The sequence below is a fragment of the Euphorbia lathyris genome, chromosome 2 (genome assembly GCF_963576675.1).
Source record: "Euphorbia lathyris chromosome 2, ddEupLath1.1, whole genome shotgun sequence".
Lineage (NCBI taxonomy): Eukaryota > Viridiplantae > Streptophyta > Magnoliopsida > Malpighiales > Euphorbiaceae > Euphorbia > Euphorbia lathyris.
Genome location: NC_088911.1, coordinates 80,601,107 through 80,622,012, shown reverse-complemented (window position 1 = coordinate 80,622,012; position 20,906 = coordinate 80,601,107).

Below are 20,906 nucleotides of genomic sequence, written 5' to 3'. Positions count from 1 at the left end.
TAATATTTTTGTTCTGATTGGTTCATTGAAATAAAAATACATCGAACCTAACCATAGCCATAGCTAGGGTTAGGTATTGTCCTGAAAAAAACCCCTAATATTTATGCTGCTCTACAGCTTCAAGTTCAAGTCTAGCACTTCAAACTCAGAATCAGAATCAGAAATAGGGATCAAGGGTTTGTCCAGCTGCTGAAGAAATGGCTTGGTGAATAACGTCGGAGCCTGAAAAGGGATAGGGAAACTTTGTGACCCAAACCCGTAGTTGTTCCTCGCAGTTGGAAAAGGAGAGTACATGTATGGGGCTGCCCGGGGATGAATAAACTGACGAGGATTCGGGTTATATGGGTTATATGGCATCATTGGAATGGGATAACTGAAGTTGTTTCTTTGGCGGGAGAGACGGCTCAAGCCCGCACCGGAAACATTAAGAGACGGTGGTGGCTGCTGCATCCTTCTGGAGGCAGAAACAGAAGAACCTGCATGATGATCCGTAGACACGTGAGTTTCAATGTGCTGAATAAGAGCTTGACTGTTCACAAAAACCTGGTTACAAAGTCGACAGGCGATTTGTGGAGCACCGCCATAAGTGCTTGAAGGAAGATTGCTGAAATTCCGGCGAAATCTAGCCATGGGATTCAGGGAATTTGATAATCTGAAGAGAGGAGAGTGGGGGGGTGTATGTGAGTGTTAGTATAAAATATGCATAGTAATCTTATAGCCAATTTGGTTACCATACATAGGTTATATGGTAAGTTGTATAAAATGGCAAACATGGTATCTTAATCATTATGTGAAGAGGATATGACTCATCAAATAAAATATAAGTTGTCCCACGCGTTTTTTTTTTCCTCTTAATATTTGTCCCTTTTTTCTTACAGTATTTAAATTTGGAAATATGATATTACTATATATATTGTATTTTTAAATAAAAAAAATGAAAATTAATGACTGTTTTTAATATTTAAATTAATAAACCATTTTTATTTAAGAATATATGAATTTTTTTTAGTATCAGCTGGAAGCTATAGCCTGACCGAAAGGACATTTTAAACCGAATAGAGCTAGGTCTGAATATTATTAAAAAGAGAAGAAAAAAGGTAGAAGAAGAGAGAAAACAAAACAAAGGCAAATTAGCTAAACCTATATTAACCCATGTTACAAAAATTGTCAGAGAATTGCAAAAAGTGGGCGTCGAGTTCCACCTAACAATAGAATTGGCAGCGACTGTGAAATTATGATGTGCATGACAGAGATGTGTTGAAGGCAAGCAAGTCAGTCATGTCCCAGCAATCAGGGAAGCTCAGCTGAACGATGGTTGATAGTTAACCACATACATCGAATCACATTTGATCCAAAGATTGGACCACCTTTTTTCCCAAGCTAGCTAAATAACAAATACTGCCGATTTTAAATCCGCCACGTGCACCGATGAATTGTGAATTGGGAAAGAATAACAGCCACAAGGGAAACCCCGTGAATATCTAAAGATGCCGCCAGCGCCCGTTGCACCTGTGGCACCCAACGTTCAGTCATCTGTGTTGACCTTGATCCAGCCAGATGGCAGAGGGAACCAACGGACACGAATAATGTATGGGGTTTTAGGGGAATGGGGGGGGGGGAATGCAAAGTTGTTGAATGATGTGAAGTTCTAATGTAGTATCACGGTTTGATCCTTTGATGTACCAACTGGAATCCCAAACCATGGACCAGAAATTACGAAGAACAATAAAGATATTCAGTTCTGAGCGTTCTTAAAAATCGCATAACATCAAACGATCCAGATAAGGTTTCCAACAGCAGCAAACCAGAGATTACTAACCTGCGAGCAAATTTTTTGATTGAAATAGTGCTATAACACCTCAATTATGGTCTTAAAAGTGTCAATAGTAACTCCAAACAGCGAGCCAAGGGCTCTCCAAAGCTCCCGAGTGAACAGGCAGGCGACGCACATTTGATTAGTTGTTTCCGAACATCTTTTTTAGATGGGACAACATAAGATGATAAAACCTCCCTGAAGAATCAGTACATCTTGAATTATGTCCTAGTCCCTAGACATCCTATCTAACGGAAATGTTAATTATAAGGCAATAATCTGTTAAGTCAACTTACTTATGCGAACTGATTAATAGAGTATCCAAGATTAATGATTTGCTCGCGTTTGTCAGATTAATAATATGAATATCCTTGTCCTGTTACTACCATGGGAACGATAGCTAGCTAAAGACTAGTATGTGTTTTGATTGTAATGGTGTTTCACGAGTTAAAGACATTAGATGTCAAATAAGGGGCATTAGGGTTTATGAAATAGTAAGCTCTGGATTGCTCCATGAGAACACCATATGGTTAGGATTGTCATGTGTGGTTGTCATGTAACACTCTAAGTTGAATCATTAGACCAAGTTCACTATAGGGCCTAGATAGTTTGCAAGTATGGGTTCAGTTGGGTGCACTGTACACCATACTTAGAAACCTTGAGCAATGCGATGGATTGCTTAATCTCTTATAGAGATTAGATATCACCGTCCACTTTATTAGTGGGAGTGAGAAGCATGTGGCCACACCCGAATGAGGCAATAACTAATTGCTTATTCGAACTTATTAGTTCACTAGAGATCAAGGAAATATCCAAGCAAAAATGAGGGTGACTTAAATGTGTCTCTTGTTGGACTTGATATTGCTAAGAGGTTACTATTAGGCTCTCAAATGTTACACACGATATTCCTATCTGAGTTGGATTATCATATAGGTCGGCTAGAACCTTGTATGATTAGTAAGACAAATCAGATGTTTGGTCTAACCACCATCTCTAGATAGGCCTATTAGGATCACTCATAGAAGAGACTAGATATGAACAAAAGACTTCTTGTGATATCTTAACATTCATGTCTAACACAGTTGCTTGAATCTAAGAGCATTATATCAATGGTGTGTGGATCCAGGTAAACGAAGAAATTCAATTGGATTGAATTCAAGTTCAAGCTTATCCGAATTAATTAAACAAATAAACTAGGAACAATATTATCTTAATATAGAATTATATTTAAGATATGAATTCGATTAAGATAATTATATGTATATAAATAAGTATATGTATATTTATTATGTTATAAAAATATAATATTGGTTATTATAATTTATATCGGTAAACATATAAACATATATTATAATTGTGTATATATAATAAATAATATTAGATATTATATATATATATATATATATTGGATATTAATTAATACGATATAAATCAAATTAAATTTTATTTTAATCTAATGTTTGGAGAGTTGGTTAATTAAGTTTTGGCAGGGATTAAAACTGAAATTTTTCACCCTCTAACCATCGACATTTAATATTATTTCATTTTCTATTAGATAAGTTCATTCACAAACATAATAAATGAGTAGTAGATGAACTATTTGTAAGCATCTTATTTATTTATTCACGGACTTTGATTATGAGCTTGTTTATAACTCTTAATCTTTTCAAATCAATATACTATATGCAAGCTAAACTCAAGTATTTAACAACTATGAATGTTAAAAATGGGAGTTTAGAAAGCCATGGTATACATGAAAGAAAGAAAGGTTTTTATTGCTCAAGCAAAACTATGTCTCATACATTAGATGTCTTCTCCTTATATAGGTACAACATGAAAGGCTAAAATTACAAAAAGGAAGATTACATTATTTTTTATGTTACAAAAGTTAAAAGTTCAAAATTTTAGGCTACACTTGTCTAATTCTTCTTATCTTGCTCTTCCACCTCATGCTTTACATCTTGCCACCAATTTCTAATGTGTCCACCTCATACTTCTTATTTTGACACATGTTTCTTCATATCTTCATGTCTTGCCACATGTTGATCTTATTGCCACCTCATCCTTGGTCATTGCCACCTCGTTCTTATTTTTCTTATACATTTTTATCTCATTTTCTAACCAAATGGATTCTCCTCTTTTTCTTGATGGGCTTCTTCTTTGGGCCTTATGAAGTCAATATTCATGGGCTCAAGTCTTATGGGCTCAATTCTAATTAAACATGATTTTCTTGGTCTATATATGGATTCATAATGGGCCAATGTTTCTGAACAGTGTTTATATTTGTTATCCATTAATTTTGTGTGCATTTCTGTCAAAATCTGCTGGCTTGTTTCATCAGCCATTTCCATTAAATAATTTATGGTTATAATTTCTTTAACTTCTCCATGGTTCGATTTACCTATTATAGCAACTTTTTTATTTCTCATATAGTCTTCTAGTCTGCACATACCTCTGTCATTTCTGGAGGAAATTGTAAAACCTGAGAGGCTGTGATTTCTGATGACTTCTGATTAACCAGCTTAGAATGGTTAAGGGTGGTGGCTCCTGAGATTCCACTCGATGAAGTTGGTACATCAATTGACTTCTTATAAAGGTCTCCTAACAAGTCATAAGACAGTCTAGGAGTCATGGTTCTTATATTCTGATTATTCTAGAGTTTCCTGAGTTCTTCCTCAAGGTTGTCCAGAAAGTTCTCATGATTTCTGTGTAGGAAAATAGACAAGCCTAGGCGTAGCGGAATAATAAAATTTTATCTATTTTATCTATTTCCTTTTTCCAAGATCTGTTAATTGTTATTTCATATAAAGAGAGATAGAAAGTAATACCTTCGGTGAAGAACTATCTACGATTGCAAACGAAGTTCCCACAACTTCTTATTATCAATCCGTGAGCAACGAATGTTTTTGTTCAACACATAACAACAAAACTAATCAGTAATCAACCTTTAAAGTATAGCAATCGCAATGATTGCCTCTAACAGAAATTGATACGAGATCAAAGAGGGAGTAAGACATAAAGTATATTAGCCGAGACGACGACGGAACAATTCCTCCTCTTATTCTTTGTGATGGCCGAAATCTGGGGTTAGGGAGTCTATTTATAGACTTCTCAAAACCCTAATCCTAGTTGTGTTAGGAAATTAAATAATTGGAATCTTATATGGAATAGGATTCCTAATTAGATAATTAAATAAACATTTTACTATTATCTAAATAATATTTAATTATATCTAGATAATTATTATTAATCAAATTAATAATTAATTAATGTTAGAGATAATTAATTAGAGTTTCAATCACATAAAACTTCTAATTAATATTATCAGATAATCATTTAATTTAATTCATAACCATAATCAAATTATAATTATTAATCAAATTAATTTATCCCCAAATTAATATGTAAATTTCGGCCCATACATACATGTTTCACTAATTACATTTTCGTCCTCTGATTCCAAGTCCCACATGCGACCCATTAGGTTCTTTATTGCCACTAGTCATATGTATCCTTTGAAATTATTCATCACGATTAATTCCAACATATATATAACGGAATACCGCCGCGAGCTGTTACTAGCAGAACCTATGATATTCCCCCAGAGCAATTAAGAAGTCAGGTTGATAACTGACGTTAACCTTTCTGCATTAGGTACAGTATAATACGATCCTTCATCAACTATATCATGTCGGTCAATTCCTTATAACCATGGAACGTGTCAAGGTTACATATAACGAAGAGTCTGGTTTTACTTGTACAGGTTGAATTCACTTTGAAAAGATAAGTTAAGTGAAATGTTCATTTCTACTCTTAACTCTATCACCCTGCAAGGATTTCAGTTAATTCACCATAAGAGGCCATTTGGATATATCTCCCACTTATCGGGAGTAACGAATGCTCAATCTGACATTAACTATTCTGCAATTACTTTGTGTGATACCCAACCCTGCTCTCACAAACCCCAGGCTCTCACCTGTTGGATCATGCTCGCACAGAATCAAAGTATCAGACTCCATAATCCAGAATCACTAATTAACGAATGTTTGAGTTTGAGGATTAGTTATACCTACTAATACCAATGAGATGAACATTTGACACATTAGATAAATCAATCCATTCTGTTATCTCAAGTCGGGTCCCAATCCTAATGAACTCCTTCACCAGATCCACGTAACTGTCTAGATATCTGAATATCTAAAGCTTGTGAGATCAGCTTTCTGTCTCGACAGAAAACACTGTTACATGCAAGTCTCTACAGTAATATGCCAACCCCTATAACATATTACTTGACTTGGGTTAACTTTAAGTCTACTGGTCTATTATAAAGTACAGTCTCACTTCATGCTTGTATGAACACTTTATAACTACTTAAATAAACTTAGTGTTACTTTCTTTATGAAAGATTTGTGCCTTTGTATATAGTTACATTTTAATGTTATATATCTGATTAAACAAATGATCAAATAAACAATTTATTCATTAATATTAATATCCTAAAACAATTGTCTTTAGGACACTAAACTGCAACATTCTCCCACTTGGACTAAAGCCAATTGTTTCTAAAACTAATACCAGAAGAACTAAGATGTTTATCATGAGCTCTTTATGGTAATGGCTTGGTTAACGGATCTGCAACGTTGTCCTCAGTAGGCACCTTTTCTATTCTCACATCTCCCGTAGCTATGATCTCCCTAATGAGATGATATCACTTGAGATAATGTTTGGATGCATTATGAGACTGTTGTTCCTTTTCTTGTGCAATGGCTCCATTGTTATCACAGTACAAAGTAATGGGATTCACAATGTCAGGCACCACTCCTAGTTCTGTTATGAACTTCCTAATCCAAACAGCCTCCTTTGCCTCTTCTGCAGCTGTGATGTACTCTGATTCAGTCTACGAGAAAGCAACACTTCCTTGCTTGGAACTCTTCCAACTGACTGAGCCTCCATTCAAGATAAACTGGTATCCTGATTGGGATTTATAATCATTTTCATCAGTCAGATGACTAGCATCTGAATATCCTTCAATTTTCAATTCTCTGTGTCCATATATGAGGAACATGTCTTCAGTTCTTCTAAGATACTTAAGAATGTTCTTGACAGTAATCCAGTGATCAAATCCTGGATTCCCTTGATATCAGCTCGTCATACTCAATGCGAACGCCACATCAGGTCTAGTGCAAAGCATGTCATACATGATCGAACCAACCGCACTGGAGTAAGGAAATACAGCCATGTGTTTCTTATCATCGTCCGTTTTAGGACACTGATCATTTGATAACTTGACACTATGGACCATTGGCAAATTACCCCTTTTCGATTCATGCATGTCAAAACGCTTTAGGACTTTGTCAATATATGTAGACTAGGATAGTCCGAGCAGTCTCTTCGATCTATCCCGATAGATCTTAATCCCTAAGATATAGGCTGCTTCTCCCAAGTCTTTCATGGAGAAATTAACCGATAACCAAACTTTTACTGTTTGCAAAACATTTCAACATCGTTTCTCATAAGTAGTATATCATCAACATATAGTACTAAGAAAATGACTGAGCTCCCATTTGTCTTCTTGTAAACACAAGCCTCTTCAGAGTTTTGTTCGAAACCAAATTGTTTTATGGTTTCATCAAAACGCTTGTTCCAAATTCTAGATTCTTGCTTAAGTCCATAAATGGACCTTTGAAGTTTGCAAACCTTGGTTGAATCCTTCGATGTGAAACCTTCAGGTTGCATCATGTATACATCCTCAAGCAGGTTTCCATTTAGGAAAGCTGTTTTCACAACCATTTGCTAAATCTCATAGTCAAAATGAGCAGCAATTGCAAGCAATATTCTGATGGATTTGAACATGGCTACTAGAGAGAAAGTCTCGTCATAGTCAACTCCTTGCTTTTGACGATATCCTTTCGATACTAACCTAGCTTTGTAGTTACTAACCTTTCCATCCATGTCCGTCTTCTTCTTGAAGATCCACCTGCACCCAATGGGTTTTATCCCTTCGGGTGGATCAACCAAAGTCCACACTTGGTTAGTATACATGGAGTCCATTTCAGAATTCATGGCTTCCAGCCATGCTTTAGATTCTGGACTAGCAAGAGCTTCTTCGTAGGTTTCGGGTTCATCGTCTAACATGAGAACCAGTTCGTTATCTCCCACTAGAAAGCCATATCTAACTGGGAGTTCACGAACTCTTTGAGATCTACGAGTGGGATATGACAATTGTGTTTCATCTAGTGAAACAGGTTCGGGCTCGACTTCCTCTTCCGCGGTTTCAGCATGTGATTCCTCTTGAACTTCCTCAAGCTCAACTACGCTTCCATTTTGTGTTTCCTCTAGAAACTCTTTCTCTAGAAACACTGTGTGTTTGGATACAATTACTTTCTGTTCATCTGGATGATAAAAATAATATCCCATGGTTTCTTTTGGGTATCTAATAAAGAAACACTTGTCAGATTTGGGATCTAATTTATCTGACACAATACGCTTGACATATGCTGAACATCCCCATAATCTCATGAAGGAGAAGATGGGTTTCCTACCAATGAACAGTTCGAATGGTGTGGAACTGGAGAATTTGGTTGGAACTCGGTTTAAGGTAAATAGGGCAGTTTCTAAGGCATAGCCCTAGAATGATTTTGGAAGAGAAGCGGTGCTCATCATGGATTGTACCATATCTAGTAAGGTGCGATTTCTCATTTCTGATACACCATTGTGTTGTGGTGTATAAGGAGGCTTCCATTGTGAGCATATTCCACATTCATTTAGATAATTCATAAATTCTTCGGAAAGATATTCCCCACCTCGATCAGATCGAAGTATCTTAATAGTCTTTCATGTTTGATTTTCAACTTCATTCTTAAAGCATTTGAACTTCTCAAAAGCTTCTGACTTGTGCTTCATCAAATAGATATAACCATATCTAGTATGATCATCTATGAAGCTAATGAAGTATCTGAATCCTCCTCTTGCTTGGACTGACATAGGACCACATACATCTGAATGTATTAATCCGGATTGCTAAAGGGTGTCTTTGTCATTTTTCCTTTTAAACATGACTCACATGTTCCCATTGATTCACAATCTATCGAGTCTATAAGCTCATCTTGATGTAGCTTAAGCATGCGTCTCTGGTTTATATGGCCTAAACGATAATGTCACAAGTAAGTTGAATTATCTAGTCTAAGTCTTTTGGTATCAATTGTGAAAGCAGAAACTTTATCATTCAAACTATAAATCCCATTCAATGATATTCCTAAAAAATAGAAAATATTGTTTCTATAAAACTCACAACCATTGTTATTAATTGAAACATGAAAGCCATCATCAACTAGACAGCTAATAGAAATAATGTTACGAGACATCTCTGGAACATACAAACAGTTCCTTAATTCTATTACAAGTATCGATGGTAGATGTAGATCATAATCTCCAATCGCGAGTGCGGCAACCCTTGCACCATTTCCAACTCGCAGATTCACGTCTCCTTTCTTTAATTCCCTAGTCTGTTTTAGTTCCTGCATATTCATACAAATATGAGATCCACATCCGGTATCCAATACCCAAGATTCAGACTGCGAAATTGAGTTAATTTCAATATAGAACATACCAGAAGTTGAAGCACCGTTCTTTCCCTTCTTGAGAGAAGCTATGTACTCCTTGCAATTTCTCCTCCAATGCCTATATTTACCACAGAAGTGGCATTCCCCTTTGGGCTTCTTGACTTGCTTTCCTTTGGCCTGGGCTGGCTTGCCTCCCTTGTTCTTCTTGGGATATTTCGGATTGGGAAAATTCCCCTTCCTCTTCTTTGATCCCTCAATCACAAGAGCAGGTACCACCTTATCTTTCTTCAGGTTGGGCTCAACAGTCTTGAGCATATTGGCAAGCTCTTCAAGAGAGGTATGTAAGTCATTCATCTGGTAGTTCATGGTGAACTGCGAATAACTTTCTGGGAGGGATGTGAGAAGTAAGTCGACACTTAGTTCATGATCCATCGCGAAGCTAATACTAGAAACTTTGGTGATATAGCCAATCATCTTGACACAATGTGTCATAACAGATGTGCCCTCTTGCATCCTGCATCGAAACAAAAGTTTCGATATCTCAAAACGTTCACAACGAGTCTGTTTCCCAAACAGCTCTTTCAAGTGCATGACAATAGAATAGGCATCCATCTCCTCATGTTGCCTTTGCAGATCTGGTGTCATCGATGCAAGTATGATGCACCCCGCGTGTTCATCATCAGATTTATGCTTCTGATAGGCATCAATCTCTTCAATAGGTGCATCATCGGTCGGAAGCGCGGGTATCGACGTATCCAATACATACCCTATCTTTTCGAACTTCAAAACAATTTTGAGGTTACGAAACCAGTCGGCGAAGTTTGAACCATTCAATTTGTTATCGGTAAGGATATTTCTTAGATCGATTTTCGACATGATTGTTTTAGAGTACGATTTGTTAATAACCTGAGAGTGAGAAAAGTGACGGATGTTATTCATTTGTTTAATTCATTTACAATTTAAATACGTTGGACTTTTATGTTTTTAAATTGCTCCCACTATTTTACCAAATTAGTAACCCTCCATATTAATTCGAAGGATATTCAAAACCCTTTAGTGAGCTAGAATCCTAACTCATAAAATTTCACCTTGAGTTTACTCAACAAGCTAAGTTCTATTCATTAGGTAGATTCATGCAATCAATCACATCAACAATGTGACTTCCAGGTTATTGGGTTACTAACCACATTAGTAACTGATATATGTCGTTTATCAATCCCAACCATATTGCCCATTAGGTTAGAACAACATGAGTTTACTCATCCAATTATTCTAACATAATCCAAGTCGTTACCCTATATTCGTGAAAACGATTTTCGATAATTCAGGTGTTACCATAAGACCCGAGCTTGAGTTTACTCAACAACCCTAAGGCCCCCAGTACTGCCGGCTAAATTATAATATTAGGGAGGGGCAAACGATTTTTACAATAACTCGTTTATTGACTTGACTTTTGATTAGTGAGGGGTTTTATTTAAAGTCTCATAATCTAACCTAGTCTTGATTTGCTTTAGCATTCATCAGACACTCATACATTCAACATTGACAATTATGGACATATCTCTAAGTTTATTCCGTTGAGCCAGAAACGAAATAAAGGGTCACCCTATGGAAATACTAACTATTACATTTGGGTCCTCCGTCTTTTCCTTGGCGCCTTGAATTACAAAAATATTCAATTTCTAAGAAACTTCAATTTACTTGAAGGGATTGGATGAGAAGAGAAATACAATAGAGAGTAAGAGAATGCAGGACACGCATGTCCTATTTTAAAATACCAAAAGACTGAATAACTATTATTGTCACACCCGACCCTAAACGACCTCAATCGGCATCGGGCGTGAAATAGAAAGATCATAATCAACACTTAGGAGTCTCCAACCTCGGCTAATTGGTCAGTAACCTTCTCTATATCCTGTACTTTATCACCTAAAAACATTAAAACATTTAAAGAGGTGAGACAAAAATCTCAGTAAGAAACTATCAGCTATAAAAACCAACTTACTGATCATAGCTACATATATACCTTTAAAAAGGGATTTAATTAAAACCTTATAAAATATATTCAAAACTAAAGTTCATAATATAGTCAAAGTAGTAAACCAAAAACCAAAAATATAAAATCTTGTATCGATTCTTGAGTTCAAAACCTTATAAAATATTATAATCAAATAAGCGTTTTATTAAACCAAATCGTAATCAATTAAACGTAAAACCTTATATCAAAATCAATCATAACGTAAAACATAATCCAAATGAACTTAAAACATTGTATCCATCCTCGAGTTTCTCCCCTTAAGTATCAATCCATAACCACATATATAATCGAGACGTCTCTTAACATTGCCTATCCCATATGGTCTTACCCAACACTTCTTTGCCATACCCAATAGGTCTTCAAACTGTGTACACAGGCCATGTCCCTCACTGAACATGGTCTTCAAATATGGAACCACCGATCCGGATAGCTCTCGATGGATATAAAATCATAAAATCATAACGTGCTCAAATATCCAACAATCAAATGCCAAACTAGTTCTTAACCAAAATCATTTGGCTTCAATTAGCCATTTTGTATCATAAAAATCATATGTGGACTTCAATCCAAAATAATAATAATAATAACCGCAACAGATTTCTTAATCTAAAAACAATTCGTAAGAAATCATCAACTTCACTTTGTTCAAATATAGATCTATATTGAAACCAAAAACATATACGTATATATGTAAATCAATCAAATCAAGCCTTAAATCAATATAATCATATAAAATATGAAATCCATATAGAAGCATAATCAATAGTTTCATTTGAACCGTAATTTCACAATAAAAAGCAAAATCAGGAAAACCCCAATTTTACAAAATTCCTGCATAACCCTAAAATATCAATTTCTGAAACTTCCTTGATTATATATATATATGTATACATAAAATTCAAAATATAGTTGATAGTTACTTACCTTGGTCACTAATTAAAGACCACAAATCCGTTCAATTCGCCTCTAAACTCTGTCTATCAGCTATAAAAACCAACTTACTGATCATAGCTACATATATACCTTTAAAAAGGGATTTAATTAAAACCTTATAAAATATATTCAAAACCAAAGTTCATAATATAGTCAAAGTAGTAAACCAAAAACCAAAAATATAAAATCTTGTATCGATTCTTGAGTTCAAAACCTTATAAAATATTATAATCAAATAAGCGTTTTATTAAACCAAATCGTAATCAATTAAACGTAAAACCTTATATCAAAATCAATCATAACGTAAAACATAATCCAAATGAACTTAAAACATTGTATCCATCCTCGAGTTTCTCCCCTTAAGTATCAATCCATAACCACATATATAATCGAGACGTCTCTTAACATTGCCTATCCCATATGGTCTTACCCAACACTTCTTTGCCATACCCAATAGGTCTTCAAACTGTGTACACAGGCCATGTCCCTCACTGAACATGGTCTTCAAATATGGAACCACCGATCCGGATAGCTCTCGATGGATATAAAATCATAAAATCATAACGTGCTCAAATATCCAACAATCAAATGCCAAACTAGTTCTTAACCAAAATCATTTGGCTTCAATTAGCCATTTTGTATCATAAAAATCATATGTGGACTTCAATCCAAAATAATAATAATAATAACCGCAACAGATTTCTTAATCTAAAAACAATTCGTAAGAAATCATCAACTTCACTTTGTTCAAATATAGATCTATATTGAAACCAAAAACATATACGTATATATGTAAATCAATCAAATCAAGCCTTAAATCAATATAATCATATAAAATATGAAATCCATATAGAAGCATAATCAATAGTTTCATTTGAACCGTAATTTCACAATAAAAAGCAAAATCAGGAAAACCCCAATTTTACAAAATTCCTGCATAACCCTAAAATATCAATTTCTGAAACTTCCTTGATTATATATATATATGTATACATAAAATTCAAAATATAGTTGATAGTTACTTACCTTGGTCACTAATTAAAGACCACAAATCCGTTCAATTCGCCTCTAAACTCTGTCTATCAGCTATAAAAACCAACTTACTGATCATAGCTACATATATACCTTTAAAAAGGGATTTAATTAAAACCTTATAAAATATATTCAAAACCAAAGTTCATAATATAGTCAAAGTAGTAAACCAAAAACCAAAAATATAAAATCTTGTATCGATTCTTGAGTTCAAAACCTTATAAAATATTATAATCAAATAAGCGTTTTATTAAACCAAATCGTAATCAATTAAACGTAAAACCTTATATCAAAATCAATCATAACGTAAAACATAATCCAAATGAACTTAAAACATTGTATCCATCCTCGAGTTTCTCCCCTTAAGTATCAATCCATAACCACATATATAATCGAGACGTCTCTTAACATTGCCTATCCCATATGGTCTTACCCAACACTTCTTTGCCATACCCAATAGGTCTTCAAACTGTGTACACAGGCCATGTCCCTCACTGAACATGGTCTTCAAATATGGAACCACCGATCCGGATAGCTCTCGATGGATATAAAATCATAAAATCATAACGTGCTCAAATATCCAACAATCAAATGCCAAACTAGTTCTTAAACAAAATCATTTGGCTTCAATTAGCCATTTTGTATCATAAAAATCATATGTGGACTTCAATCCAAAATAATAATAATAATAACCGCAACAGATTTCTTAATCCAAAAACAATTCGTAAGAAATCATCAACTTCATTTTGTTCAAATATAGATCTATATTGAAACCAAAAACATATACGTATATATGTAAATCAATCAAATCAAGCCTTAAATCAATATAATCATATAAAATATGAAATCCATATAGAAGCATAATCAATAGTTTCATTTGAACCGTAATTTCACAATAAAAAGCAAAATCAGGAAAACCCCAATTTTACAAAATTCCTGCATAACCCTAAAATATCAATTTCTGAAACTTCCTTGATTATATATATATATATATATATATGTATACATAAAATTCAAAATATAGTTGATAGTTACTTACCTTGGTCACTAATTAAAGACCACAAATCCGTTCAATTCGCCTCTAAACTCTGTCTAAGACATTTTCCTCCAAACACTGCCGAAACTCAAAAACTCTTCGGCTAGGACTTATATCTATATATAAGGATGCTATGGTTCCAATTTCGAGTGATTCGGACGGTCGAATCTCCGTAAATCAAAGAAACGGTGGAGAAACGGTTTAGAGAAAATTGATGATGAAAATGAAAATGAAAAAGAAAAAGAAAAGGAAATGAATGTTGATGATGACGATGGAGTATATCTTTATTATACTCTGGAACTTTTGAGAAAAACTTGGCAAATATCACGTTTGATCCTCCATCTTTATATAAGCTTTTAAAAATTATTCTAAACTTTTCATTTCCACATAAAATCCTCAAATTAACTCCAAACTTTTTCTATAACACCAAATAAAAATCATACACCTAATAATTATCATATATACTAATATCAAAATATAAATTCTAGAAATTTAGTCACGGACGTGACAATTATAGAGGGTCTAATATGTCCATAACGCCAAACATGCAAAGACTCAATTAAATTAAATTTAATTGGTTGATTACATAAACTATTTATGTAATATTTAACTTAATCAAATTAACTTAAATTAATTTACATCCAATTTTAATCTTGTCAATTTTGTATCCTTTATATTTAATCTAATCAAATTGTAGCAAGTACATATTAGATTAATATAACATGTACAAAATTAGTATTATGCATATCCTAATTAATTCGTATAATTCGTTTAACGCTTTGAATTACTTATATCAAATATTTAGGTAAAACAAACTTTTAAATAAATTGATTTTGATAATCAAAACAAATTATTATATTCTGAATCATATATATATATATATATATATATATATATATAAAACTCGGGCCTGTTTTAAAACAATTTTAAAAACCCGTATCAGTGATTGGGCCGAGCTGATTTAATCGCCCCGACCCCAACATCAAGACTGCTGTCCTAGAGCAGCAGCCGGCACCGCGGCGCTGCTGCCTTAGCGTCAGCAGCGTCGCACTGCTACTGGTTGCTGCCGCTGACAGCAACCAGCAACAGTGGCGCGTGGTGGATACCTCGCGGCAGCGACCCCGACGCTACTGTTTTTATATTTTTTTTATTTAAAATATATATATACATATAATTGTTTCAAAATGATTTCAAAACAATTTTCAAAATATCAGTTTTTATCTTTTAGATTTAATGAAACAAAACGTTTTAATTATCCAACCATAAAACCTTTAATATTTTGTTTAAACGATTATCAACCGAAACAATTAGGAACTATGCATAATCAGTTTTAATTATCAAGTAATCAAAACTTATTTATCTTTAGATTAATTAAACTAACCGATTAATTAACTAACCTAACAATAAATCTATTCAATCTGATTGAAAACCCTTTTATTTACATATATGAAATAACATATTAACATAGGCTCTGATACCAATGTAGGAAAATAGACAAGTCTAGGCGTAACGGAATAATAAAATTTTATCTATTTCCTTTTTCCAAGATCTGTTAATTGTTATTTCATATAAAGAGGGATAGAAAGTAATACCTTCGGTGAAGAACTATCTACGGTTGCAAACGAAGTGTCCACAGCTTCTTATTATCAATCTGTGAGCAACGAACGTTTTTGTTCAACACAGAAAAACAAAACTAATCAGTAATCAACCTTTAAAGTATAGCAATCGCAATGATTGCCTCTAACAGAAATCGATACGAGATCAAAGAGGGAGTAAGAAATAAAGTAAATTAGCCGAGACGACGACAGAACGATTCCTCCTCTTATTCTTTGTGCTGGCCGAAATCTAGGGTTAGGGAGTCTATTTATAGACTTCTCAAAATCCTAATCCCAGTTGTGTTAGGAAATTAAATAATTGGAATCTTATATGCAATAGGATTCCTAATTAGATAATTAAATAAACACTTCACTATTATCTAAATAATAACTAATTATATCTAGATAATTATTATTAATCAAATTAATAATTAATTAATGTTAGGGATAATTAATTAGAGTTTCAATCACATAAAACTTCTAATTAATATTATCAGATAATCCTTTAATTTAATTCATAACCATAATCAAATTATAATTATTAATCAAATTAATTTATCCCCAGATTAATATGTAAATTTCGGCCCATACATCCATGTCCCACTAATTACATTTTCATCCTCTAATTCCAAGTCCCATATGCGACCCATTAGGTTCTTTATTGCCACTAGCCGTATGTATCATTTGAAATTATTAATCACAATTAATTCCAACATATATATAACGGAATACCGTCGCGAGCTGTTACTAGCAGAACCTATGATATTCCCCCAGAGCAATTAAGAAGTCAGGTTGATAACTGACGTTAACCTTTCTGCATTAGGTACAGTATAATACGATCCTTCATCAACTCTATCCTGTCTGTCAATTCCTTATAACCATGGAACATGTCAAGGCTACATATAACGAAGAGTCTGGTTTTACTTGTACATGTTGAATTCACTCTGAAAAGATAAGTTAAGTGAAATATTCATTTCTACTCTTAACTTTATCACCTTGCAAGGATTTCAATTAATTCACCACAAGCGGCCATTTGGATATATCTCCCACTTATCGAGAGTGATGAATGCTCAATCTGACATTAACTATTCTGCAATTACTTTGTGTGATACCCAACCCTGCTCTCACACACCCCAGGCTCTCACCTGTTGGATCGTGCTCGCACAGAATCAAAGTATCAGACTCCATAATCCAGAATCACTAATTAACGAATGTTTGAGTCTGAGGATTAGTTATACCTACTAATACCAATGAGATGAACAGTTGACACATTAGATAAATCAATCCATTCTGTTATCTCAAGTCGGGTCCCAATCCTAATGAACTCCTTCATCGGATCCATGTAACTGTCTAGCTATCTGAATATCTAAAGCTTGTGAGATCAGCTTTCTATCACGACAGAAAACACTGTTACATGCAAGTCTCAACAATAATATGCCAACCCCTATAACATATTACTTGACTTGGGTTAACTTTAAGTCTACTGGTCTATTATAAAGTACAGTCTCACTTCATGCTTGTATGAACACTTTATAACTACTTAAATAAACTTAGGGTTACTTTCTTTATGTAAGATTTGTGCCTTTATATATAGTTACATTTTAATGCTATATATCTGATTAAACAAATGATCAAATAAACAATTTATTCATTAATATTAATATCCTAAAACAATTGTCTTTAGGACACTAAACTCCAACATTCTGATCATTGCCAGCATCTGGTCGTTCTGATTTCTGATATTCTCTGGATGATTGTCCCCATTCCTGCTCAAAAAATCAGCTAAGATAGTTCGTATACTAGAAATGGGTTTAACAACAAAATTATACCAATTGAAAAAACTTTGCCAATGTCTTCTTTTATTAAGTTCTTGTATATGATGTATTTTATTTCTGATAAATGCTCCTACTTGTGTATTATTTGTTCTTATTATAAATTCTATGGGTAACAAATGAAAACGTTGATGTAAACATTTTTAAATGAAATTTAACATCCATAATATATTAAACCTTTAAGTTTAACTAATTATAACAAATTAATTTAATTAGAACTACCACATTATTTCTGCCTGACAATTTAGTCTACGAAAGTGCTTTTCGAATCGTTATTATCTCTGCCATAACTGGTTCAGTATATCCTGGAATAGAAGAATGATGAACATATAAGCATCGCCCATCCGAATCTCGAAAGAGAAATCCAATCGAACTACAATCTTTTTTTAACGTTCCTGCATCCACATTGTAGTACAAGAAACCCGATGGAGGCTTCTGCCACTTATCATAAACGAGGCTGAAGACATAAAGAGGATTCGAGTGGGGCTTTTGTGCGGATTGCCAGTCCACAAACTCCCGCATGGCAGCTGTGACTATTTGGGCTGGTTGTAGCGGGTTTTTCCCATACCGTCGCATTTCGGTTTCTCCATATCGTCCAAATGAGCATTGTTATCGTTGCAAACTTAATTGGCCAAACTAATGACAACATATCACCCAACCATATTTTAACATCTCTAATTGCCTTCATTCGATTATTACAAAAAAAATTATCACCCAAGCAGACTTAACCGTTAAACATTCAAGAAATACATGACTTTCATCTTTGCCAACACGAGCACAAATTAGACAGATTGGATTGCCTAATCCATGAAAGTTCCCGTTTAAGCATGTCATAATCCCGAACGAAATCACCATTTAGGATGGGGAAAAGTCTCAATAGAAAAGACAAAAATACTCCACAAGAAGATGTTGAAACACCTTTTCCACATGATTTTGATTTGACAAAATTATTTAAGTTAATCCCATGATTAAACAATTAAATTTAAGTGCTTTGATTTAATTGTACTAATAAGTTTGTTCAATGTTGAGTAAGTTAAGTAACAAGAACAGGAACTAAGAATCTATAAGAGAAAGACAAGACAAAGTCAGCGAAAACAAGTCACACAACAGAAGCTGAGTAGAATGCAACTCAGCCTTGCGAAAGAAATGTCTTCTTTAGAAAAGCTTGAAGGCGAAGCCGCTGAGTCACGCTGAGTAGTCGCCAGGTCAGCATCAATGATCCATCAACTTGCAAGACAAGGTCTGACAAATTTCTAAAACAAATCAGAAGCCTTGGAAATCTGTCCTGAAGACCGTTTCAAGAAAGAGCATGGACCATCTGACTTTTGCTAGAAGACAAACCTGTCGTATGAAGACAAATCTGGCATAAGAAGACAAACCTGGCTCTTGTCCAAAACAGAAGACGGGATTGGCCTGCAGCTCTGAAAGCTGACCGAGTGATGACGAAAGAAGACCATTCCCCCACAACAGCTATGTCGGAATTCAAATCATTGGCGCCCCAAAGATCATTATATAAAGGCCAATTCATCACTTGGATTAACACACAATATATAGACAGAAAAAGAAAATCTTCATTGAGTCAAAATCCAAACTAGAAGCTGTCTAAAAAGAAAAAGCAAGCTCTTACACCAAACTCCAATCATTGTGTAAAAGTCTAGATTGATTCAGTCATCTAAAGTGTTCTTTGTTGTATTAAGAACAATTTCTTATCATTTGTAAAAGGTTAGAAGAGTGAAGCTGAGTACTCTGTTATAGTACTCAGTGGTAGAAAGAAGCTGAGTACTCGGTTATAGTATTGAGTGGTAGATAGGATTGAGTAGACGAATAGAGGATGGTACTCTTGCATACTCAGTTGCTATTGTAAAAGGTTTGTGCTCTACCTTTAAAGAGCTCAGTAGAGGATTGAAAAAGCTCGGAAGGATTCCGAGGACTGGACGTAGGCGGAGAGGCCGAACCAGGATAAGTCTGCTGAGTAACTTCTAACCTTTCTCTTGATATATATATATATATATATATATATATATATATATATATATATGTATGTGTTTCTTGCTTAAAATTACTCAGTAAATAATCTGTATAAGATGAAGCTGAGTAATCTGAGTGTTGAGTTGGAAACTCACTTAAGTGTTACTTCCCAACTCACAACTGAAACAGCTCTAGTCAGTATCTGATTAAAGCTGTCTCACACCACACTCAGCCTTGCTGACCTGAAACTAAGTTAAACTATCAAACATTCAATTAAGTCAGCATTATTAAGCGAAAAAGTTATATTAGTTCCTAACCCCCCCTTGGAACTAATCCTATTACATTACACGGGACCAACAAGTGGTATCAGAGCCTAACAACTCACTATTCAAGATAAAACTATCTTGAGTTGATCCCTGTAATGGCTGAGAACAGCACTTGTTTCCTTCCAGGAAATCAAACAACCTAGATACTCCTTGAGGGATTATCGATTAGTCGGCCTCCTCTGTTCTTTGGATCTAATTATACATTTTGGAAGAACATGATGAAAAACTTCATTCAGGCAACAAATATGAGTGCATGGCTAGCCATAGTCCAAGGCCCTTTTGTTCCCTATGAAATCATCGACGGTGTAAAAACTGTCAAGAGCGAGGCTAAGTGGTCAGAAGATGACCTTAAGAAATTACAAAATAATGCTTCGGCTATCAACATGCTTCACTGTGCGTTAGATGCTGCAGAATACAATAAGATTTCAGGTTGTGAGTCAGCACAAGAAATCTGGAAGAAGATGGAGGTTACCTTTGAAGGAACCAGTAAGGTCAAGGAGTCAAAAGTGAATCAACACATGTGATTGTATGAGCTGTTCGAGATGAATGACAATGACGGCATCTCAAAAATGAATGAAAGATTCACCAATATAATCAACGAGCTTAAGAGACTCGGCAAGAACTTCACTGAGGAAGAACAGGTGAAGAAAATCCTGAGAAGTCTTCCCAAAAGCTGGCAAGCAAAGAAAACAGTTGTTGAAGAAGCTCAGGACCTGACCACGTACAAGTATGATGAGCTCATTGGATCTCTGCTGACCCATGAGATCTCAA